At 53.7% G+C, this 21,204-nt stretch overlaps 1 pseudogene across 1 annotated transcript in view; it reads left to right on the forward strand.

Annotated features, from left to right (window-relative positions):
- The window catches only part of LOC309621838 (thimet oligopeptidase-like), a 50,958-nt pseudogene extending 31,676 nt beyond the window's left edge, over window positions 1-19,282 (forward strand). Inside the window, exons 8-14 of the transcript in view lie at window positions 15,862-15,997; window positions 16,198-16,573; window positions 16,653-16,848; window positions 17,846-17,903; window positions 18,010-18,138; window positions 18,775-18,913; window positions 19,127-19,282. The product of the transcript in view is annotated as a thimet oligopeptidase-like (transcript). The remainder of the gene's footprint in view (window positions 1-15,861; window positions 15,998-16,197; window positions 16,574-16,652; window positions 16,849-17,845; window positions 17,904-18,009; window positions 18,139-18,774; window positions 18,914-19,126) is intronic.
- The last annotated feature ends 1,922 nt before the right edge of the window (window positions 19,283-21,204 follow it).

Genomic DNA, 21,204 nt, shown 5'->3' on the forward strand with positions numbered 1-21,204 from the left:
TGAAGCCAGTATTACCTTGATACCAAAACCAGACTGGGATAGTATAGAAAGAAGAAAACTACAGGCCAGTATTTTTTATGAAATTGGCTGTAAAAATCTTCAGCCAAATATGAGCAAATTAACTCCAGAAATATATAAAAAGAATAATATACCATGACCAAGTGGTATTTATTCCAGTTATGCAAAGTTGGTTAAATATTTGAAAATCAAACAATGTAATCTACCATATCCAATAGATTAAGGGGGAAAAGTCATGTGATCCTAATCATTAATGCAGAGAAAGCATTTGACAAAATCCAATCCCATTCATGATTTAAAAAAAAAGAAGAAAAGAAACTCCAAGCAAACTAGGAATAGAAAAGGAACATACAGAAACTCATAAAGATGATCTACAAACAACCTATACCGACATTATATTTAACTGTGAAAGACTGAACGCTTTCTCTGTAAGATCAGAAACAAGGCACCGATATCTGCTCTCACCACTTTTATTAAATATATTACTGGGGGTTCTAGTAAGAAAATAAAGCAAAAATAAATAAATAGATAAATTTAAAAGTTAAATTTTTAAAAAGTTTATTTAAAAGATGAAAGAACTATTCCTACTATGTTGAATAGGAAGGAATATATCCTCCTGAATGTTGAATAGTAATATATCCTATTATATTGAATAAGGAAAACTAAAACTGTCTATATCTGAAGATGAGATGATAATCTAAATGGAGAAAATACCAAGGAATCCACATAAAGCTTGAGAAATAATATTAGTTTGTAAATGTTTTAGAGTACAAGATCCACACAATTTTATCAAATTATATATTAATAACAAATGTGTAGAAGCTTAAATAAAAATATGTGATGCCATTTACAACTGACCTAAATAAATACTTAAATAGAAGCCCAATAAGACATTTATAGGACCTCTATACTGAAAATTACAAAATGCTGATGAAGAAAATTTTAAAAGTCCCAAACAAAGAGGGAGACATACCTTGTTCACGGATTAGAAAACACAACATAATAAAGCTGTCAATTCTCCCCAAGTTAAGAGGCTTAACACAATTACTCTTAAAATGCCCTCAAGGTTTTTGTGGATATAGACAAGCTTATTCTAAGATTTATATGGTAGGAAGAGGCTGAAGAACAGCTAAAACAATTTGTAAAGGAAGATTAAAATGGGAGGAATTAATCTACCCAATTTCAAGATTTCGCAGTAGTGATGGAGGGTAGATACATAGATCAATGGAATGGAACAGAGAACCCAGCAATAGACTGACACAAATACATTTAACTTGGTTTTGACAGCAGTGCAAAAGCTATCAAGGAAGAATAGACTTTTCAAAAAATGGTACTGAAACAGTTGGACATCCCTCGACAAAAACAAACAAACAAACAATGAACCTTAACCTAAACCTTACACATCTTACACAAAAATTAAATCAAAGTGGATCATAATCTTAAATGTAAAAGCAGGACATTTTTAGAAAAAAAAAATAGGAGAAAATCTTTGGCATCTACAACTAGGTGAATAATTCTTAGACTTGACACCGAAAGTATGATCAATAAAAGCAAAAACTGATCAATTGGATCTCATCAAAATGAGTTTAAAATGCTTCATAGAAGATCCTTTTAAGTGGATGAAAACTCAAATTACACAGTGGGAAAACATATTTGAAAATCCCATAGGAGACAAATGACTTGTATCTATAATATACAAAGAACTCTCCAAACAACTTAAAAAAATCCAACTAGAGAATAGGCAGAAGACAGGAACAGACATTTCATGGAAGAGAATAAACACATGGCAAAGAAGCACATGAAAAGATGTTCAACATCGTTAGCCATCAGGGAAATGCAAATTAAGACCATAATGAGATATCAGAGAATAACTAAAATTAAAGTATAGTGACAACATCAAATGCTAGCGAGTACGTAGAAAAATTATATCACATCACTGGTGGGAAAATAAAATGGTTTAGCCACTCTGAGAAACAGCTTGACAGTCTCTTTTAATCCTAAAAGTAGATTCACCCTACAATGCAGTAATTGTACTCTTGAGCATTTATCCAAAAGAAACAAAAACTTAATGAAGTTCCCACAGAAACTTACACATAAATGTTCATAGCAGTTTTATTTCTAATAGCCACAAACTGGCAACTCCCCAAATGTCTTTCAATGGGTGAATGTTGAAACAGATTGTGATAAAATCTTATGATAGAATACTACCGAGCAACAACAAGGAACAAATTATTAATATATGCAAAAATTGAAATGAACTTCAAGGGAATGATGCCGAGGGAAAAGTTTTTAAAAGCCAATCTCCGAAGATTAAGTAATTCATGATTATGTTTACATATTATTCTTAAAATAACAAAACTGTGGAGATGGAGAACAGATTAGAAGTTGCCAAGGGTTAGAGATGGGGGTAGAAGGTACAGCGGGGGAACTCTGTGAGGTTTTTGTGGTCCCAGTACAAATAATACAGCAATCTTGGTTTTAATCCCTAAAGATTTTTAAAAGCAATTCCTAGTAAGAGGTGTCCAGATATTTAGCAATGGCAGCAGATTAGAGGTATAGCTCCCCAACATGACAACTTCGAAAGAGATCTATACTATCAATACTAATTTAATGCATATGTTAATTTTTAAAAGGCCAGTCACAATACTTAAATGGTACATATCTTAACGATATTACTCTGGGTATCCAGCTATACCAGATGGACTAGCAGGATTTTCTGTCCATTCAATCTTATTTAAGACAGTAAATCTTATAATAAGACAGTTAAAAAAAGAAAAAGAAAAACAACAAACCTCAACTACAGTTGGATATTCTCACAGCAAGATGAGGTGAAAATACGTAGCAGCGGTTCAAAAGCTTAAGCAGTGGCACCTAAATTTGGCTGCACATTAGAATCCTCTGAAGCACTTTTTAAAAACCCTCACACCGACGGTTGGTCATACTAGACCAATACAATCCTTTTAACTCTCCTCAGACGATGCCAATGTCTAGCCAGAACGGAGAACCAGCGGACTAAGCAGAAGGGGATGTTTCTACAAAGATCTCTTAACAGTAAGTCCTCTCACCCAATCAAGATTTACCTCCCCGCAAAGGGGTAAAGAAGGCTAGATGTTGTCCATACTTGCTTAGCTTTAATTAGCACTTGTGACTTGCCCAAAACCTAGATCATGTTTCCCCTAAATTTCACGTTATTCCCTAAGTTTATCAAACCCAAGGCTAAGGGGTTTGCCAGGATGAGATTTTAAGTGCTCACACAGGGGAAGTCCCTGGCAAACCAGGACAGCGGTCACTCTACACTGCAATGTAAAGCATCCTAAATAACCCTGCCACTGCTCCCAGATACTAGTCTGTGCCAACCAGTGGAGAAAAGGCATTCTCCATTACTACCATGGCAAATGCTACTGTACTTACCTTGGCTAGTCCCTATCTTTTCCAGGCGCCACTCCCCTTCACCTGCTGGTGGACGCTTCGGCCAGCTGACAATGCAGATATTTTCAAACTTTAAGGTGAATAAAAATCATCTGGAGGGCCTGTTGTAACAGAGATCACTGAGCCCCACCAGAGTTGCTGATTCCATAGGGCTGGGACCGGGCCCTAAAACTTGAATATCTAACACATTATCAGGGGATGCTGGGAAAGCTGGTCAGGTAATGGTAAAGCTGGCCAGGAAAAAGAAACCCGACGTGTCAGATCATAAAGTATGGAAGGGCAAGCCCGCCGGCAGTCCAGGACGGGGGGCGGGGGGGCGGACCTGGGTCCCCAGCCCTACAGGGCCAACGGCAGACCGGCTCGGGCGCCCCTCGGAAGCGCGGGGTCCCCGCTGCCGAGTCTGTGCCCCCGGCCGGCCCCGGCTCCCCTCTGCCCACCCTGCGCGCGGGGGCTGGAAACGGCCGCGGAGAACCAGGCAGGGCGGGAAGGGGGGCTCCAAAGAGGGTCTGGCGACTCGAGTCGCTCCGTTACTCGGTGGGCTCAGCGCGCGCCGTGGGGGAAGAGAGGTGGAGGTCCGGGAAGAGGGGACGGGCGGCACTCACGTAGACCAGCAGCAGCCATGGGTAGACGGCGGGCTCGGCCACCACGGGCGACTCCAGCCTCAGCTTCTCCCCCACGTTTTCGCGCGCGGCCCCCGCACCAGGCTAGTCTGGCGGTTGGGGGAGGGGCGGGGCGCCGCCGGCGGGGGCGGGACAGGCGGGCGGGCGGGCGGGAGGCTGAGGGGAGGGAGCCTGGCCTGGGCCTCAGCCGGCGCCGCCGCCGCCGCCGCCGCCGGCCTGCTCCCGTCCGGCCCCCGGCTCCCTCTTTGTGGTCACAGGCCCGGGGCCTCCAGCGCTGCTGCCAACTGGGGCCGGCGTGAGGCAAGCACAATGAGCCGGGGCCCGGCTGAACCACTCACTCGCGGCGAGCGCCTCCCGCCCCGTGGACCCGCCCCCACGCACGCACGTACGCACGTACGCACGTACGCAAGTACGCACGTACGCACGCACGCACGTACGCACGCAAGCACGCACGCACGTCTTCAGCTGCCCCCCCCCCCGGCCACACCCACCGGCCCGAAGTGGAGACCCGGGGAGACCCCTCGGGACCTGGGGTGGCGGGTTCGACTCCCCCCCTTGACGTACCGTGACACCTCCCCCCCCAATATGTTTCTAGGTATTATATGTATATATGAATATACTATTATATACACACTTGCGTATGAATTTATATGTGTATGTACATGCGCATATTTACATATAGGTGTGTGTGTGTACACATTGTATATATGTATGTGTATATATCTTATATATATGATATATGTATGTATATATACGATGAATTTCTATATACAGTACATATATATTTTTATGCTATATGCTTTTATATGTAGGTGTATATGTGTGTCTATATGTATGTACGTGTATGTATTGCATATATTATATGTGTATGTATGTATACTGTCTATATGCACACCTAAATATCTTTGTATGTGTGTATATACGTATGCTATATATGTACCTAGGTGTGTATATTGCATATGTTATACGTATGTGTACATACTGTATACAAACTATGCATTTTATATGTGTGTATGTATAGTGTATATGTATGTGTGTATTGTCTATATTGTGTGTATATGTGTGTATACATACTGTATATATACGAACTGCATTTTATATGTGTGTATATATGTATGTGTGTATTGTATATACTATGTGTGTATATGTGTGTACGCATACTGCATATGTACACAGCTGTATATTTTTGTATGCTTGTACATATGTACGTGTGTGTGTATATACACACACACCCCATATGGATTCTGTTTGTCTGGAGAACCCTCACTGATACGGACACTTATGACAATTGAGTACCTGCTCTTTGCCAGCCAGGGAGCCAAAGGCTTGTCTTTCGGTGTCTCCCTTAAGTATCACGAGTCCCAGGAGGGAAGGTGATGCTGCTCCTACCAGTTGAGGTGCCTCAGGGTCAGTTAGGTGGACAGGGCGGGGGGCTGGAGCCTGGTGGAGCCCAGGTGGAGTTCTAGCAGCAGTACAGCCTAGCAGTCCCACTTCCCCGGGTGCTTCTCACAAAGACGCCGAGGGAGAGTCGGGACCTGAAGGAGGGAATGAGGAAGCTTCCGTGGGTCCGCAAGCCCAGACCAAGGCTGACTCGTCAAGAGTGTTAGAGGTCAGGACTGTGGTTACCCTGGGGGTGGGCTTACACAGAGCCATTCATATCCTGAAAAAGTATCCATTCTGCTCTTGTTTGTATGGTTACCCCCCTCCCCCAAATCTTTTAAAAACAGATTCTCTTGGTTGCTGGGAACACACACGGGGAAGTTGTGTGTAAGGGGGTATGATCCAGGGGACAGGGAGGATAAGCCCCCCACTCGTAGGGCAAGGAGTGGCTCAGCTTTGTGAGCTGAGGATGGCCCACGAGGTTCCAGAGAGAAGGGTCCCTGCTCCGTTCCTGCTCTGTGCACCCCATTCCCAGCCTGAGAAGCCCAGAGCCACCCACCCCCCCGCAACACACACACACCAGGGAGGAGAGCCAGTCACCCTGGCTCCCAGCCTCCGGCTCCAAGGCTCCCGGCACTAGGAGCTATTTTCAGCTTTCATGCCCTAGGACACGGCCAGAGCTATTGTCTCCGGAAACTCTCTGTCTGTCTCTCGCCCGGCCTCCCTCCCTTCCTCCCTCCCTCCTCCGCTTCTTCCCCTCCAGCTCCATCTGTCCTCCCCTCCACCCTGCATTTCTACCCAGGATGGCTCACAGACAGCTGCTCCCCGTGCCCACCTGCCACCATTCCATGGATGTCAAAGCAAGCCCTGGGGACTTCCCTGGAGGTCCAGTGATTAAGACTCCGAGCTTCCACTGCAGGGGACGCGGGTTCGATCCCTGGTCAGGGACATAAGATCCCACATGCCACATAGCACGGCCAAAACAAAATGAATAAATAAAGTTATAGTGATGAAACAGCCCTAGTGGTGCAAGGATGGGACGTATAGCTCTATGGTATAGAAAAAAGGTCCAGAAACAGATATATGAGAACTTGATATGATAGAAAGTGGGGAAATTAAGGAGTTTTCAATAAATGGCATTAGGACAATTGCATATCCATGTGGGGAAAAGTAAATTAGAAAAAAAAAAAAGCAAGCCCTGGTCAGGTGTGACCTTGGGCCCAGGGCCATTGGCACAGGTTGTCATGTGGGATGTTCTTCCTTAGACTCCTCCCTCCCTCCTGTGTCACTGTCACTTCCTCCAGAACCTTCCTGGACTCCCCTCCACAAGCCCGGGGTGTGCCCTCACCCGCCCTGGATCACCAGAATTCCAATCCCGGCCCACCCTTCCCCGCCAGGTAGAGAACTGTGCATGGTCAATAAGACCGTAGAGGTCATTGGCCATTGCTATTGCAGCTGGAATTGTTACTGTGTTTAGATAGGGTGACCAACACCCGCCCCCAGTTTGCCCAGGACCGCTCAGGTTTGAGCGCTGGAACTCTGGGGAAACTCTCAGTCCCGGGGAACCCCAGAAGGCTGGTCAGCCTATTTAGGACAGATCTTTCACTTGATCTCCCAACCCCCGAGAGCCAGAAAGGGAATCTCCCCCCTCCTTCCATTGTAACCTTCATTCATTCATCCACTCATCCCTTTATTCAACTCCTTTATTCAGCAAGTATTTATGAAGCATCTACTACACAGCAGACACTCTTCTAGGTGCTGGGGACATAACAGCATCCCTGTCCTCAAAGAGCTCACGTTCTAGCGAGGGCAGCAAACAGTAAACTGAGAAGGTGTGATTTATTACATGGGGATGATGTCTCGGAGACCACTGCAGGGCAGGGGAGGTGGGAGAGGAAAGGGGCAGTTCTAAATGCAGGCGCTGACGGGATTGGGGCAGACCTTGCCCTGGGCCAGGCTGGTTGCTTCAACACAGCTGTCCTCGCCCAGAGCCATCCTGCCCCCGCCTCACCCAGTTCTTCCGTGATGTGTGGGGAAAATCTGTGGTTGTCACAACTGGGAGGGAGGGCCCCTGGAATCAAATGGGTGAGGCCAGGGATGCTGCTAAACCCCACACAGTGCCCAGGAGGGGCCCTCAGCAGAGGATGACCCGCCCCGAATAACCCCAGTGCCACGGGGGAGACCCTGCACTAGTATTATTCAGACCCGCTGGTGCCCCGATTCCTGCACAGGCAGGGACTCTAACCGGCTCACCTCTGTATCCCGAGGTGACCTAGAGTGGGGCAGCCACGAGGGCTGAGATGAGTATCGGGGGTGAAATGACAAACCTCTGCACCCACTCTCCCCTCCGCACCCCAGGGGCGATGGTCTCTATCTCCTCCCCGTGCAGGTAGCTTTTCCCTGAGCCATTTCTTCTTGTCAAGGTCCCTGTCGCAGGTTGGGTTCCCCGAAGATGACGTTGAGAGCAAGGATTGGAGTGCAGGTGGTTGATGTGAGGCGTGCAGGAACAGATACAGCTGCCATAGGGTCCCACAATTCCACTCCCGGGCATAGATCCGGAGAAAACTCTAATTCAAAACTATACATACACCCCTGGCATTTCCCTGGTGGTCCAGTGGTTAAGAATCCATGCTTCCAGTGCAGGGGGCGTGGGTTCCATCTCTGGTCAGGGAACTAAGATCTCACATGCCGTGTGACAATAAAAGAAGAAAGAAAGAAAGAGAGAAAGAGAGAAAGAGAGAGAAAGAAAGAAAGAAAGAAAGAGAAAGAGAGAGAGAGAAAGAAAGGAAGAAAGGAAGAAGGAAAGAAGAAAGAAAGAAAGATACATGCACCCCAACGTTCATTGCAGCACTATTTACAGTAGCCAAGACATGGAAGCTACCTAAATGTCCACTGATGGATGAATGGATAAAGAAGATGTGGTACATATATACAATGGAATATTATTCAGCCATAAAAAGAATGAAATAATGCTATTTGCAGCAACGTGGATGGACCTAGAGATTATCATACTAAGTGAAGTAAGTCAGAAGAGAAAGACAAATATCATATGATCTCACTTATATGTGAAATCTAAAATACGACACAAATGAACGCGTCTACAAAACAAAAACAGACTCACAGACATAGAGAACAGACTTGTGGTTGCCAAGGGGGAGAAACAGTGAGGGAGGGTTGGATTGGGAGTTTGGGGTTAGCAGATGCAAACTATTAAATATAGGATGGATAAACTACAACGTCCTACTGTCTAGCACAGGGAACTATATTCAGTATCCTGTGATAAGCCATAACGGAAAAGAAAAAAGTTTTTATTTATAGGTTCCATCCCTAACTGAGCTGGCCCATCCCCTCCCATGTTTCTAAGTGCAGCCCGAGGCTGCAGACTTCCCACCGTGGTCTTCAGCTCCAGAGCAAGCCACCTGCGAACCACCCACATCTTCCCAGGGGCTGGCAACTCTCCTTTGCTACTGATTCCAAGACACATCCAAATAGCAAAAATGTGACCATGAAAAGAAACTCAGGCATGTTCAAATCAGGGAAATAACATTCTTAGCTCTGTTCAGTACTCGCTTAATTTTACAAGAGCTTAGAGTTACAAAAAAGTTGCAAAGATCTGTACAGAGTGTACAGAGTGCCGTGGACCCTGACCCAGTACCCCTATTTCCAACTCATTAGTACCTTAGTGTGACATGTTTATCCAACTAAGGAACCAAGATGGATACATTGTTATTAACTAAAGTCCACACTTTATTAGAATTTCCCTAGTGTTCCCCTAACATCCTTTTTCTGTCCCAGTCTCCTCTGGGCTGTGACATTTCTCAGACGTCGCTGGGTTTTGATACCTTGAAAGTTTTGAGGAGGACTGGTCAGGTGTTTTGTCCCTCAATTTGTTAGTCTGTTTGTTTTCTGATGTTTTCTTATGGTTGGTCTGGAGCTATGGGGTTTGGGGCGGAAGACCCAGACAGAGATAAAAATGCCATTCTCCTCAGGTCACATCAAGGATACACACCATCAACGGGACTTATGACAAACGATTTTACCCTTGATCACCTGGCCAGTATCGTCTTTTTTTTCTTGCTGCGTTGGGTCTTCGTTGCGTGTGGGCTTCTGTAGTTGTGGCACGGGGGCTCAGTAGTTCTGGCTCCCAGGATCTAGAGTGCAGGCTCAGTAGTTGTGGCCCACGGGCTTAGTTGATCTGCGGCACCTGGGATCTTCCCGGACCAGGGCTTGAACCTGTGTCCCCTGCATTGGCAGGCGGATTCTTTTCTTTTTTTCTTTTGCAACCAAAACGTTAATCCCAAGGATTCTCACAAAACATATTACAAATGACAGCATGAAAAAAAAAAATTGCACAGTAACTCAAAGTTCAGCTCTACAATATACTCTTAATCTGGCAGGACATTGGTATCTTGATAATCTCAAATTTCCAAAAAATATTACAAAGAGCTATGTATTCATGTACAGCAATCACAGAGGGGACGTATGACCTAACTCAAAGGTAAACTAACTTCCTTGAAACTTCTTAGATTTTAAACTCCCTGGACAATCTCTTGTCCGGTGTGAAGACTAGTGGAATTTTTAAACCTCTAATCTAGGGTAAGGGTGCGGCTTTCATTTTTACCTGCTGGCTTGGGTTCACAGCACCTTTTAAAGACTGCTTGCTTAACTACAGCTGCATACCATATCCCAGCTACAGAAAGTCTTTTCAATGTTTGCCAGTGTTGTTTCCATAATAGTAAACATCACACTTTAGGTGGGCAGGAGTTAGAGTTTTATTATCAGTCTAGGCAAGACCAAAAATTCAAAGCAAGTTCAATTTTGCTTAAGGGAACATTGTAAGGTAACAATTCTTCATATTACATGCCTCCCAGGACCCATTTCAAACCATAGAGAATGACACCTTTATGTGTCACTGTCCCAAGAGACAAACAAATGTGAACAACTAAAACATTTAAAAAGTGCACCAAGCTTCGGAAGTCTCAAACAAAACTTGAATTTTCTGTACATACTCCTGCCAAATGAAGTTATTGCCTGTACACCACTCCTCTTGCAAAGTGGTCTTCTATTTCCTTTCATCTGACCTAGATCGGCTAGGAGACCTAGAGAAAGATCAGGACGGCTTGTGATTTCTCTCTTGGGACAGGGATCTCTCTCTTCTCCTATATCTAGAAAGGGACCTGCTCTGGCTGACGGAGAAGGCTCTCCATCTTGGAGATGTGCGGGAGGTGGAGGACTCCTCCTCCCATAATCATCTCGAGGGCGACGACCCCAAGAAGGAGGCGGTCACGATTTCGACTTCTCTTTTCCCCATTCGACAGGTCCACTCTTACTCGGCAGCCACATAGTGTTCTCCCATCTAGTTCTCGGACAGCATCGGCTGCATCTCGGGGATCTTCACATTCAACGAGAGCGAAGCCGGGAGGGTTTTTAGCACCCCACACACTTCAGAGTGGTCCATAATAGCCTAAAGCTCGTTCCAATTCAGCCTTGTTACCACTGTTTCCAAGATTCCCTACACAAACTTTACAGTCCAACGGACAGGAATCACGTTGCAAGACCCTCGTGGCTCCTGGGTTTCACGGGCCACAGGGTGGTCCCGGGCCTCTAGAATCTGGTAGCTGAATCTGCTCGCACAAGCTGTCCTGTGGGGATGCGTTTTCCCCTATGTGTCCAGCCCGGGGCCCTGCTCTCTTGGCCCGGCCTCCCGGGTGAGAGGGTGAACCCCAGCTCCCTGGAGCAGACACTCAGAGCCCTGGTGACCGGACTCACGGCTGACAGGGCTGGAGCGGCGGCTGGACACGTGTGGCCAGCCTGGTGGTGTTTGGCCCCGTCTGCAGTTCCAGTTCCAGCTGAGAAAGAGCCTCCCTGTGTTACTTTCTCCTGGTTGTGTAAGGATCCCCGGTGTCATTTGACAGAAATGTAGACGGTGTGTTCTTTCTCTCTTTTCTCCCTGCTTCCTCTCCTCCCTCTCTGCCTCCCTCTCTCCCTGTACCTCTTTCCCTGTTCCGCTCTCCCTCTACCTCTTTCCCACTCCCTCTCTGTCTCTCCCTCTGTCGCTTCCTCTCTCCCTCCCTCTCTCCCTCTCCCTCCCTCTCCCTCTCTCTTTCCTCTCCCTATCTCCCTCTCTCCTCTCTCCCTCTTCCCTCTTCCTCTCCCTCTTCCCTCTGCCTCTTTCCTCTGCCTCTTTCCTCTCCCTCTTCCCTCTCCCTCTTCCCTCTCCTCTTTCCCTCTCCTTCTCTCCCTCCCCCTCTCTCCCTCTCCCTCTCTCCCCCCTCTCTCTCCCTCTTCCTCTCTCCCTCTCCCCTGTCTCTGCCTCTCCCTCCGTCTCTCCCTCTGGGAGGGAGTGAGGGAGATGGAGAGATGGAGGGAGCGGGAGAGTTGGAGGGAGAGGGAGAGGGAGAGGGAGAAGAGGGAGGAGAGGGAGGGAGGAGACGTCTCTCCCTCGCTCCCTCCCTCTGCCTCCCTCCCTCTCCTCTCTTTCCCTCTCCCTCCGTCTCTCCGTCTCCCTCACTCCCTCTCAGAGAGGGAGAGACGGAGGGAGAGGCAAAGACAAGGGAGAGGGGGAGAGGGAGAGAGGGAGGGGGAGAGAGAGGGGGGAGAGAGGGAGAGCTCTCTTCCTCCCTCCCTCTCCCTCTCTCCTCCTTCTCTCCCTCTCTCCCTCACCCTCTCTCCCTCTCCCTCCCTCCATCACTTTCCCTCCTTCTCCCTCTCCCTCTCTCCCTCCCAGAGAGGGAGAGACAGAGGGAGAGGGAGAGGGGGGAGACAGGGACACGGAGAGGGAGGGAGGGAGGGAGGGAGACAGAGAGGGAAGCAGGCACCCTCTCGCCTTCTCCCTCTCCCTACCTCCTTCTCCGACTCCCCCTCTCCTCTCCCTCTGTCTCTCCCTCTCCCTCCCTCCCTCTAGGAGAGGGAGAGGGAGAGGAAGGGAGGGAGAGGGAGAGAGGGAGGGGGAGGGAGACGGAGAGGGAGAGACGTCTCGCCCTCCTTCCCTCTCCCTCCCTCGCCCTTTCCCTTCCTCTCTCCCTCTCCCTCCCTCTGTCTCACCCTCTCCCTCCCTCTCTCTCTCCCTCTCCCTCACTCCCTCCCAGAGAGGGAGAGATGGAGGGAGAGGGAGAGACGAGGGAGAGGGGGAGAGGGAGAGAGGGAGGGGGGAGAGAGGGAGAGGGAAGAGGGAGAGTGGGAGAGAGGGAGAGAAGGAGGAGAGAGGGAAAGGGAGGAATAGACCTCTCTCTTTCTCCCTCTCTCCGTCTCTCCCTCTCTCCCCCTCTCTCTCCCTCTCCCTCTCTCCCTCTTCCCTCTCTGCCTCTTCCCTCTGCTTCTTTCTTCTGCCTCTTTCCTCTCCCTCTTCCCTCTCCTCTTTCCCTCTCCTTCTCTCCCTCCCCTCTCCCTCTGGGAGGGAGTGAGGGAGATGGAGAGATGGAGGGAGCGGGAGAGTTAGACGGAGAGGGAGAGGGAGAGGGAGAAGAGGGAGGAAAGGGAGGGAGGAAACGTCTCTCCCTCCCTCCCTCCCTCTCCTCCCTTTCCCTCTCCCTCCATCTCTCCGTCTCCCTCACTCCCTCTCAGAGAGGGAGAGACGGAGGGAGAGGCAAAGGCAAGGGAGAGGGGGAGAGGGAGAGAGGGAGGGGGAGAGAGAGGGGGGAGAGAGGGAGAGCTCTCTTCCTCCCTCCCTCTCCCTCTCTCCTCCTTCTCTCCCTCTCTCCCTCACCCTCTCTCCCTCTCCCTCCCTCCATCACTTTCCCTCCTTCTCCCTCTCCCTCTCTCCCTCCCAGAGAGGGAGAGACAGAGGGAGAGGGAGAGGGGGGAGACAGGGACACGGAGAGGGAGGGAGGGAGGGAGGGAGACAGAGAGGGAAGCAGGCACCCTCTCGCCTTCTCCCTCTCCCTACCTCCTTCTCCGACTCCCCCTCTCCTCTCCCTCTGTCTCTCCCTCTCCCTCCCTCCCTCTAGGAGAGGGAGAGGGAGAGGGAGAGGAAGGGAGGGAGAGGGAGAGGAAGGGAGGGAGAGGGAGAGAGGGAGGGGGAGGGAGACGGAGAGGGAGAGACGTCTCGTCCTCCTTCCCTCTCCCTCCCTCGCCCTTTCTCTTCCTCTCTCCCTCTCCCTCCCTCTGTCTCACCCCCTCCCTCCCTCTGTCTCTCCCTCTCCCTCACTCCCTCCCAGAGAGGGAGAGATGGAGGGAGAGGGAGAGACGAGGGAGAGGGGGAGAGGGAGAGAGGGAGGGGGGAGGGAGGGAGAGGGAAGAGGGAGAGTGGGAGAGAGGGAGAGAAGGAGGAGAGAGGGAAAGGGAGGAAGAGACCTCTCTCTCTCTCCCTCTCTCCGTCTCTCCCTCTCTCCCCCTCTCTCTCCCTCTCCCTCTCTCCCTCTCCCTTGTCTCTGCCTCTTCGTCTCTCTGTCTCTGGGAGGGAGTGAGGGAGATGGAGAGACGGAGGGAGAGGGAGGAGAGGGAGCGAGGAAGAGGGAGAGAGGGAGGGAGAGAGGGAGGGAGAGAGGGATAGAGGGAGGGAGGGAGAGATGTCTTTGTCTTTCCCTCCCTTCCTCTATCACTCTCTCCCTCTTCCCCCTCCCTCTCCTGCTCCCTGTCCCTCTCCCTCCCTCTATCCCTCTCTCCCTCTCCCCCCTCCCTCTCCTGCTCCCTGTCCCTCTCCCTCCACCTCCTTCCCTCTCTGGAGAGGGAAGGAGGTGGAGGGAGAGGGAGAGGGAGAGGGAGCACGAGAGGGAGAGAGGGAGAGGGAAAGAGGTATAGGAAGAGCGGAACAGGGAAACAGGGAAAGGGGGACAGGGAGAGAGGGAGAGGGAGAGGGAGAGCAGAGCAGGGAAACAGGGACAGGGAAAGAGGGAGGCAGAGAGGGAGATGGAAACGGGGAAAGGGAGGGGGGACGGATAGAGGGAGAGGGAGAGAGGGACAGGGAAAGAGAGACAGGGATGGAGGGAGGGAGAGAGGGACAGGACAGGGCAAGATGGACAGGGAGAGAGGGAGGGAGAGAGGGAGGGAGAGAGGCAGAGGGAGGGAGAGAGGCAGAGGGAGAGATGGAGGGAGAGTGAGAGGCAGGGAGGTAGAGGGAGGGAGGGAGGGAGGGAGACAGAGAGGGAGACAGGGAGAAGGGCTGATGGGGGCTCCCTCCCCCTCCCATCCTCTGCCCACTGCTTTCTCTTTTTTCTGCTTCAACAAACACCAGGCGCCTTTCAGATCAGCCCTGAAGTCAACGTTGATGCTTGGGACGGCCTGACCTCCCCGCTGCCTTCCAGCCCAGGACCACAGCTGGGAGATGAAGTCTGCGGGGCCCTGGGGGGGGGCAGCGGCGGCGGAGGTGGTGGAGGCAGGCACCTCCTCTGACGCCCAATCTCTCCTCCTTTACGAGGCAGCCGCCAGCTCCCCTCCCTGACTCCCCAAGATTTGGGGCCATTTTAATATGTGTCGATAATGCCATGAGCTACTATTTAACTTTTCCACGAGGACCCATCTCCCGAAATGCAGTGGTTTTCAGGCTTGGCTGCACTAGAGAACCCCCAGGGAAAGGAGAGACGTCTGTACCTCCCTCTCTCTCCCTCTCCCTCCGTATCTCCTTCTGGCTCTCTCCCTCTCCTTCTGGGGTGATGCCCGATGAGCTCAGATTCGCAGATGTTCCCCCCATCCCCTCTCTGTGCCTTGCGTGGGGCCTGGGCCTTCTCACTGTGGCCCGGGAACAGCCTCGACATTCAGACATCGGTTCCTGCAAGGACACTTGCGTTTGGTCCATACCGCATGTGGCTGCAGTCTGTGCTTCTCCCGTTTAGCATCTTCAGTAGATGGGGGCTGTGCATGAGCCCTTCATCTTCCCCGCAGACACCACTGGTGCTTGCTCGGCCTCGCGGGTGATGTCCACGGGGGACAGACCTGTGTCCCCACCTTCTTGGGCTGCAGACAGGCCACGTTGGTCCTGTGGTGACTGGGGGCTCCCAGGAGAACCCCACCGCAGACCCAGAGAGGTGGCCCCAGAGAAGGTGGCGTACGCCTGGGGCCAGGCCTCACCAGCCAACCACGGGGCACCTGCAGCAACAGGTCTCTCGCCGTCCAGGGGCTGGGTGTTCGGGCGCCGTGGGGATGAGCTGCTGTCTGCACGGCAGCCAAGTTTGTATTGTTGAGCCCGGGGAGGCCCCTGGGTGGCTCCTGGAGAGCCTGGTCACATTTCTTCCTGCCCTTGGCCTTAGAGCTCATCATGGTTCACGCCGTTTCTGGTTCCAAAAGGACCTGTGTTCATAAAGACCACATGTTAGGACAGCACCAAAGTGTCTAGAAATCCAGGCCAGGAGGAGGAGGGAGGGGGTTTGGCTGTGCCCGCCAGTGGCCTGAGAGCCCTCCCACCCACAGAGACCTGGCCCGGGGCCTGTGGGGAGGGCGTGGCCCACGGTCCCCAGCGCTGGCTGTCTCTGGGTTCCAGGAGAACTGCGCGATCCTCGGGGAGCTGGTAAGGCTGCAGGCTCAGAAGTCCCGCCTGCTGGGATTCAGCACGCGTGCCGACTCTGTGCTGGAGATGAACATGGCCAAGACCAGCCAGGTGGTGGCCACTTTCCTAGGTAACCCCGCCTCCCCGAGTCCCAGTGGGGACGGGGGTCAGGTGGACCTTGACTGGACGTGGTGCTGCCTGAGACCCCACTGTGTCAGCCCTTGGGGGTCGCCTTCCCCAACCCTTCATTCTGCCTCGAGGGGCGTGGGGTGGGGGGCGGCTGGGCGGCTGCCACAGGGACATAGCTGAGCCTCTCCCCTCCGCCCGCAGATGAGCTGGCCCAGAAGCTGAAGCCCCTCGGGGAGCAGGAGCGGCCGTGATCCTGGAGCTAAAGAAGGCTGAGTGCCAGAGGCGGGGCCTGCACTTTGACGGGCCCATCAACGTCTAGGACCTGCGCTACTACATGAACCAGGGGGAGGAGACGCGCTACCACGTGGACCAGTACCTGCTCAATGAGTCCTTCCCCATGCAGGTGGTCACGCGCGGGCGGCTGGGCATCTCCCAGGAGCTGCTGGGGCTGACCTTCGACCTGGAGGAAGGCGCCAACATGCGTCACGAAGATGAAGATGTGAGGCTCTACACGGTCTGGGACGCGGCCTCGGGCAAGGTCATCCATCAGCAAGTTCTACCTGGACCTCTACCCTCGGTGCATGCGTGGGGGAACCTGTCGGCCGTGGGCCGGGGCTCCTCTGTGGTAGCGGGGCCTCACCCGCGTCCCTCCCCAGGGAAGGGAAGTCCGGGCACATGGCCTGCTTTGGCCTGCAGCCGGGCTGCCTGCAGCAGGACGGGAGGCGCCAGATTGCCATCGCGGCCATGGTGGCCAACTTCACCAAGCCTACGCCCAACCCGCCCTCCCTGTTGCAGCATGATGAGCTGGAGACCTACTTCCATGAGTTCTGGCAAGCGATGCACCAGCTCCGCTCCCAGGAGGGTGCAGGCGAGGGGCTGAAGGCAGGGGGCGGGGAGGGCCCGGGGTCTCCCGTGGTCCTCAGGCAAGCCCTCGCCACGGGATTCTTCCGCTGATGTCACCCCGCACGAGGCGACGCCCTTGGTGTCAGTTTCCATCATCAAACCCCACGCACTGGGCGCGTAAACAACGGAAGTGGATGTCCTCGAGACTCTGGAGGCTGGAAGTCCCAGATCAAGGAGTCAGGACTGGTTCCCTGCATGTTAAATACAGGTATTCAAGAGTTGCCTTTAAAAAAGACAAAATAGAAGAAAGGAACGTTGCATGCAAGGCTGGTGACAGGCGGTGATGAGAACAAGAGGTTAGGCTCTGGGGCCGGGAGCACCACGCCCTGTGAGGCCCTGGGGCTGCTGCCAGTCTCGGTGGAGGCTCAGCAAGTCCCAGTGACTTCCCAATGTGGGGGGGGTCCCCAGATGAGTGTCTGGGCCCAGGACCCAGTGCTCGTTCAGTCTTCCTGCAGTCAGCCCTTCGTCCTGAGAGCGATGCTCTCACAGACTGCAACCGGAGCGCGTGGGGACACTTTACTGAGCTGTGCAGCCGTCACTACTGCCCTGTTCTGGAACATTTCCCTCACCCCAAAAAGGTCCCTCACGCCCTTAGTTATCATTCCCTCCCCTCCCCTGTCCCTGACAACCAGGAACCCACTCTGACTCTGTGGATCTACCTGTTCTGGACGTTTCCCCTCAGTGGGGTCACACCCTGTGTGTCCTTCTGTGTCTGACTTCTCTCGCTGAGCACCGTGTTCTCACGGTGCATCCACGTGGCAGCGAGTGGCAGGGCTTCACACCTTTGCGTGGTCGAGGGCCGGAAAAAAGACAAACGAAAAGAAGGGCACGTTGCCTGCGACTCTGGTGACAGCCGGGGATGAGAACCAGAGGGTAGGCTCTGGGGCCGGGAGCGCCGCACCCTGTGAAGCCCTGGCGCTGCTGCCAGTCTCGGCGGGGCACGGGCAGTGCCGTCCCCCAGGAGCTGCTGGACAAGCTCATCAAGTCCCGGCTGGCCAACCCCCGTGCGGCCGGGCCGAGGGAAAGGAAAGGGGCTCCCAGACCGCCCGGCTGGAAAGCACGGCCTGGACACAGTGCCAGCGCCCCCCTCTCCTTCCTCCCGCCCTCCAGGCCTCTTCAACCTGCGCCAGATCGTCCTGGCCAAGGTGGACCAGGCCCTGCACACGCAGACGCCCTCGGACCCGGCCTAGGACAATGCCCGCCTCTGCCAGGAGATCCTCAGGGTCCCAGCCACGCCAGGTAGCCAAGCACACGCCGGGTCCACCTTAGCGGTCGGTTGGCGGCTACTGCCCAGTTCAAGAGGATCCTCTGGTGGTGTGTGAAGGGGGACCGACTGACGGGCTCTGGTCGAGGCCTGCTGACCTCTGGCCTCTTCCTGCCTGGGTTCCTGGGCTGGTCCCTCCAGCTGTGGCCCGCGGAGTCCGAGGGTGGGCTGGGCGTATCTGCACGTGCTTTCTGGAGAGCCTGGAAGAGGCAGGAGAGGGCTTCATACCCCGGACGGAACGCGTCGACGAGGTTTGCCCGTGCGTGTCGGTGCGGAGACGCAGTTCACTCCCTCGTGAGCGCTTTAACCCGCGCTCTCCCCGTGCTGGAGGGCGAGCCCTGACTCATCCCTCGGAGCCTCGGGCAGCTGTCCCTGTAAGAGGCTTAGGGGTGAACCCTCGTGAGCTTCAGCAGAAAGTCGGCAAAGATTGATTTGTGTCCCTCCACTGAGTTGCCCGCAAGGTCCCCGTTTTCTAGAAGTGTTGGGCCAATACTCCCTCTAGTGGCAGGGGACTCAGACAGGGCTGCTTTGAGGCCCCAAGCTCTGGGCTCTGGGGAAGGGGCACGGAGCGGCCAGGGGGCCGGGCAGGAGCCTCTCCGCGTGTGTCCCAGGGACCCACCTGCCTGCGACCTTCGGCCACCTGGCAGGAAGCTATGACGCCCAGTCCTATGGCTACCTGTGCAGCGAGGTGTACTCCGCGGACACGGTCCACACACTCGTTTCAAGCAGGAGGGCGTCCTGAGTGGCAAGGTGAGAGGCCGGCCTGCCGTGCAGACCAACACGGAGGTCCTTGGCCTGGGCCTAGATGCTTGTGCCGCCCGCCTGGGCCTGCCAGGCTCTGAGGGCCCTGCCCAGAACCCCCTGCTCCCCTGCCCTTTGTTGAGTCACAGCAGAGGTGGCCACACCCACACCCTCCGTGAAGGGGGTGCTCCACCCTCCTGCAGCCCCGCCCCCTCTCCTCAGGTTGCCATGGACTACAGAAGCTGCATTCTGAGGCCAGGGGGCTCCGAGGATGCCAAGGGCATGGTGAAGCTCTTCCTGGGTTGTGACCCCATGCAGGACGCCTTCCTCCTGAGCAAAGGGCTGCAGGTTGAGGGCTGCAAGCCGCCGGCCTGCTGACGGCACGGGGTTTTGCCCCCCCAGGCGGGCCGGGTGCCTTAGCGCCCCGTCGGGGCGGGGGAGGGGCCGTGTGTCCTCCCAGCCCCCGAGTCCCCGGCGGCCGGCCTAGGCCAAAAGTCTCCACCTGGAAGTGTCTGGAAAGCCTGGCATCAAGGCTCCCCCTTGTTGCACTAATGCAATCCCTTCCTGGGGAGCTTTCCTGGTAACAAAACGGTTCTTTGAAAACGCAGCCATTAATAAAAAAGACTCTACTCCTGGTCTCTGCCTGCCGTCCCTTCCACCACAGGAGTGGCATGGGGGCCGTCACACTGGGGGGAGTTCTGACCTTGGTCGGGGATCAGCCCTGGGGCCGTGGTGACGCGTCTGGGTCACTGGGAGACGGCTGAGCTGTGGGGTGAGTTCAGACGGGGATGGTGCCCCGCACCCCGACCGGGCAGGCTCTCCAGTGAGGGGGTGTCAGTTTCCTGCCGGCCTCTCGCCCGTCACTGTTTGGCATCTCGGGGGCTGTGACTGGCTGGAGCTGGTTCTGGCGGTGGGCACAGCTGCGGGAAGCCCGGCTGTGGCTGTCCCTGTCCCCGTGTCCTGTCCTCCTGCTCACGGCCGGCCGGCTGGCTCCCTCTGGTCATCGGCAGCTGCTGAAGTCTGGACCACAGCAAGGGGCCGCCTTCCTGGGTCCTAGCAATTCTTCCCAAAGGCCTTAGGGATGTGTTTTGGTGGCAGTAGGAATTCAGAGAGGGTGCTGCACCACTGGAGCGGTAGGGTGGCTCTGGACCGTCCCGTGTGTCCTTCCCTGGCCTTTGAGCTCCTTGGGAGCCCTGCCTCCACAAAGGACGCCAGGCAGCGGAACGAGGGCGCGGGCGGCACCCCGACCTTCTCCCCGTGGCCCAGGCGGGCAGGCCGTGCCACGCTCTGTCCTCCCCTCAGCCTGCCCGCCCGTTCTGTTGTTATTTTACCGAAGAGGACACAGACATTCAGAGAGGCTAGGGTCCATGCCTGAGGTCTCATATCCAGTAAGTGTCAGAGCCGGGGTTTGAACCCAGACAGCCTGTCCCGGAGACCGCGCCCTTACCTCTACACAAACCACCTCCTGGTTCCCTTTATTAGCACAAGACTCATTTCCCTGACAAGCCCAGGCCCCATAAAGGCAACCCTGCCTCCCCCACGTGACCAGCCCTTGCCAACTACTCACCCCAGTGGCAGAGGGACGAGCCACACAGGGGACCCGCCCATCTTGGCCATGGGGACACAGACACCCACTCACACCCAGAAGGACCTCCTCTTTACCTTAGGCCACACGCCCATGCCGAAGGAGCTGCTGTCTGCCAGCTGGTGCAGGTACAGTTCTGTCCTGGAAACAGAGAAGGGACCAGAAGTAAGGGAGGACCCACCCACACCAGTGGCCTGGCAGGGCAGGTGGGCATCATGGCACGGGGCTCCACAGAGTGCCCCAGGTGGCCCCGGGGTCTGCCTCAGGCCCTGGCCCTGCCTCCCGAATATTCCTCACTTGCTGCCCTCAATGGGCCCTTCTTAAGTGAAGGCCTTCCAGAAGCTTCCTTACTCCTCAGTTACCCTGCTCTGAAAACTGGGAGTTTCCTCCCTAATCTGCCCTCTCTCCAAAGGGTAAGGTGCCCCTCTGGCCTTAGCCAGGAGGCTCAGGACAGGTTGGGCCTGCCCTTCAGACGGGGGTGGAAGGCAGGAGACAAATGATGGGGGACGCAGAGGCAAATTGAAAATTATCACCCCTCGCCTGGGGTGAGCACTCCCTGGAGCTTCACTAGATAGAACCTTACTCATTCGTTCAACAGATGAGGAAACCAAGGCTCAGAGACAGGGAGCCACATGTCCAAGAATTCCCAGGAGTCAGCGAGGGGCAGAGATGACTCCCTGGGCCACCTCCCCCAGAAGGCCCTCCCAGATGAGTC

This window comes from Balaenoptera borealis (genome assembly GCF_965194805.1).
Source record: "Balaenoptera borealis genome assembly, contig: HAP1_SCAFFOLD_1044, whole genome shotgun sequence".
NCBI lineage: Eukaryota > Metazoa > Chordata > Mammalia > Artiodactyla > Balaenopteridae > Balaenoptera > Balaenoptera borealis.